This window comes from Eumetopias jubatus, unplaced genomic scaffold (assembly GCF_037043125.1).
Source record: "Eumetopias jubatus isolate StellerSeaLion01/CBP00866 unplaced genomic scaffold, mEumJub1_p1.0 scaffold_4, whole genome shotgun sequence".
NCBI classification, from domain to species: domain Eukaryota; kingdom Metazoa; phylum Chordata; class Mammalia; order Carnivora; family Otariidae; genus Eumetopias; species Eumetopias jubatus.
This window is the reverse complement of record NW_028274810.1, coordinates 22,784,041-22,788,197: the sequence shown is the minus strand read 5'-3', so window position 1 is coordinate 22,788,197 and position 4,157 is coordinate 22,784,041.

Below are 4,157 nucleotides of genomic sequence, written 5' to 3'. Positions count from 1 at the left end.
TGCCATTAAATCAAGTTTATTTGTTTTGTTCAAATCATCCTTATCTTTCCTAAATTTTCACCTGCTTGATCTAGGGCATACACAGTTTTGAATAGTTTTATTTTCCTGGTGAATTCAACCTTTTGTTTTGTAGTGACTTTTTTTTGTCAATGATAATGCTTTGTGTATTAAAGTCGAACTTATCATTAATATAGCTATATCAGCTTTCTTTTAAAAGTTGGTATTTATCTGGTGCATCTTTCCATCTTTTTATTTTCAACTTCTCATGATCCTTAATACTTTAAGGGCATCTCTTATAAATGGATTTTTTAAAAAAGATTTTATTTATTTATTTGACAGAGAGAGCACAAGCAGGGGGAGCAGGAGAGGGAGAAACAGGCTCCCTGCTGAGCAGGGAGCCAGATACGGGACTCCACCCCAGGACCGTGGGATCATGACCTGAGCAGAAGGCAGACACTTAAGTGACTGAGCCACCGAGGCACCCCTGGAATTTTTTTTAAAGGTTTTATTTATTTATTTGAGAGAGCAAGAGAGCACATGAGTGGGCATGGGGGAGGGGCAGAGGGAGAGGGAGAAGCAGACCTGGAGATGATGACCTGAGCCAAAGGCAGACCCACTGAGCCACTCACGAGCCCCAAATGAATATTTTTTTAAAAGAATCAATCTCTGGCTTCCAACCAGAAAATTACTTTATAGTTCCACTTTTATTAGTTGTATATGTGAACTTATTTCTACTTTCTTGCTTTAGTGCTTTCTATATATCCTGCTTTTTTATGCTGATCCAATTTTTTTTTAAATTGAAGTGTATTTTCCCCTTAGTTCATTCTTCCTTTCAGCTCGTTTAGAAGTTATACACAATGCTACTTTATTGATTACCCTTGAAATTTTAACTTGCATACTTATCTTTTTTAAAAAAGATATTTTATGTATTTATTTGAGAGAGAGAGCGCACGGGAGCACGTGGGGGGGGGGGAGGGATAGAGGGAGAGGGAAAAGCAGACTCCCCGCTGAGCAGGGAGCCAGTCCCAGGACCTTGAGATCATCATGAGCCAAGCCAAAGGCAGCTGTTTCACCGACTGAGCCACGTAGGCACCCCACTTGCATACTTATCTTAAAGTCTTAAATCAATTTATGTTCTAACTCTATGCCCAAAGAAGACTTTAGAATTCTTTAGCTTTCGTCATCCACCTCTTGACTTACACACTTTTGTTGTCTGGTGTTATTTTATGTAATGCTTTTTTAGATAAACTGACATGTTTACAATTTCTTTGTTTCTTTTTTCTTCTTACATATCAGACTTTCTCTCTGAGGTAACTTTTCTTTCTTTTTTTTATTAAAGATTTTATTTATTTGACAGAGAGAGACACAGCGAGAGAGGGAACACAAGCAGGGGGAGTGGGAGAGGGAGAAGCAGGCTTCCCACGGATCAGGGAGCCCGATGTGGGGCTCGATCCCAGGACCCTGGGATCATGACCTGAGCCGAAGGCAGGTGCTTAACGACTGAGCCACCCAGGCGCCCCTAAGTTTTCTTTTCTAAAGTTTTTTTCTTTTTTTTAATTTGACAGAGAGAGAGAGAGAGAGCATGCACAAGCAGGCAGAGCAGCAGGCAGAGGGAGAGGGAGAAGCGAGCTTCCTGCTGAGCAGGGAGCCCAATGTGGGGCTTGATCCCAGGACCCCGGGATCATGACCCGAGCAGAAGGCAGACCCTTAACTAAGCCACCCAGGTGCCCCTGAGGTAATTTTTCTTTCTGAAGTACATCCTCAACAAAGTATCTTAAACCCAGTTTCTGTGTATCTGGAAACCACTTTCTTTATTTCATTTTCATTCTTGAAAGATAATTTTGCTGGGGACTCAATTCTATGTTGATGGTTATTTTCTGAAGATATGAATCTGTTGTCTTTTTTTTTTTAATGTAAGTTCTCTGCCCAACATGGGGCTTGAACTCATGACCCTGAGATCAAGAGTCTCATACTCTACCCAGTGAGCTAGCCAGGCACCCCAATCCATTATTCTGTTGAGGAATTTGTTGTCAGCTTAAATGTCTTTTCTTTGTAGATAATTGCAAAGACCCAGGGTCTAACCCAATTCTACCACTTACTTGTTATGTCACCTTGGCATGTCACTTTGATTCCCTAGGTCTCAGTTCCTCATTGGCCAAATGGATAGAGTAACACCGACCTCACAGCTTTGTGTGAACATTATCCCAGAAAATGTACATGAAAACATTATATAAATGCTTGTTACTATTTACTCTTTCCTGGCTAGTCTCTCCATTATCTTACCATCTGGTTCACTTCCTCCTACCACTGGAAGTAGTGAGAATGAGGTGAATGGATCAGAGGCAGGATTTTACAGCAAAGTTAGAAATGAAGAAGGCCAAAGATCCTGAGAAGGTTAAGTTTCTACAGTAGGATCTAAGATGTCAAATAGGAGTAGAGCTTTACATCCTATCCTTTACATCCCATCCCTACTGAAACTGCCTTGCTTCAAATTCTTATTATCTCTTGGGGCACCTGGCTGGCTCAGTTGGTTAAAGTTCTGACTCTTGATTTGGCTCAGGTCATGATCTCAGGGTTGAGGGATTGAGCCCCTGCAATGGGCACAGCTCAGCCTCCACACTCAGTGGGGAGTCGGCTTGGGATTCTTTCTCTCTCTCTCCTTCTGTCCCTCCCTCTGCTCCTGTGCTTACACACACATACATACACACACACTCTCTCTCTTTCTCCAGTAAATCCTAAAAAAAAAAAAAAAACCCCAAAACCCACCTTTCTTTTAAAAAAAATTCTGATTATCTCTTGCCTAGATTATTACACCATTGTCATTTTTCTCTTCAGGCTCTCAGCCCTATTTACCCTCCACGTATTGTCAAAGTCAACATTCTAAAATGCAAATATGACCACCTCCCTAATTAATGTCTTATGGCTAATCCCTGATATTGCAGTGTCCCAGATTTGGTTAAATATATCGAGCATATGTTCCCAGAACATATCTGTCACAAAAGTGGCAGAACAATCTTTTGGGATTAGTTATAGTAGAATAATCTCTTAGGATTAGGAAACAATGGTATTTACATCAGGTCACCCAGGTTCATATTCCAGTCTTCTGGTTAACAACTCTGTGGACTTGCAGCAAATTTTTTAACATATGCAGTTGTAAAACAGGTAAAAATAGTAAGTACTTCAACAGGTTGTGAATGCATGCAGTGCATGGCAGTCAAGTAAATGCCCAATAAATGTTGTGTTATTGTTGTGGTTTAAAATATTCTAATTTCTTTGCCCTCCTACTTAACTGTAAGATTAGTATATGTTAAATATGATTTATATTCCATTGAGAATAACGTTGTAATTGATTGTTTCTCAGTGTCTCAAATATACCTCCAGTAAGTTCATGCTAGAAGCTGCCTTACTCTTCTTTGCTTACCTAGAGGCTTGTATATTATGGGATATCCAGTTATTGTAGGAATTGAGCCACAAGCAGGATCAAGAAGCTGACTGTTGTTTATGCCACGGTCTGAGGTGAATGATGTTAGTTGCACTGTCATGAACTCGCCCTCGCTCTTGGACAAGGTGACATAACTGGTTTTTTAGAACATTATATTACTGCTTCTAATTCTGCCATCCCCAAATAAAGCATGTTTCAGAAGAGAAAAAGAATACTATTGGTACTACTACTACTACTATACTACTACACACACACACACACACACACACACACACACACACACACACACCCTTGTGAGCAATGACGGGCTCACAGGTATCAAGGGACGGTCTGCAGAACAGGAAAACCCGACCAGAGAGAAGGTGGTCGGGGCACTGCAGGATCCAGACCTTTCTTCCATCTTCAGCTTTAAAAGTCTTCAGCCCTGGATCCAGCAGGATCCTTGAGAAAAGAGATAAACACAGATGTTTGCATAAGCCTGAGAGACAACTGGAGAATCCGGTTTGAGTTGAAACGTAGGCTTTCTTCAATCTGCGTGTTTTGCTGTGCTCCGGGATGGTGTCTTCAAGCCGCACATTTACTACGGTGCCCCAGGATGCCTCCCAGGCCTCCGCCACCACGTCTCCCGGAGAGCGTCGGATTCGACGAAATTTTCTCGGCACCGCCTCTTTAAGCACCGCGTGGCGCGCACGCGCACTGCCGCTAGGCCGGGCGA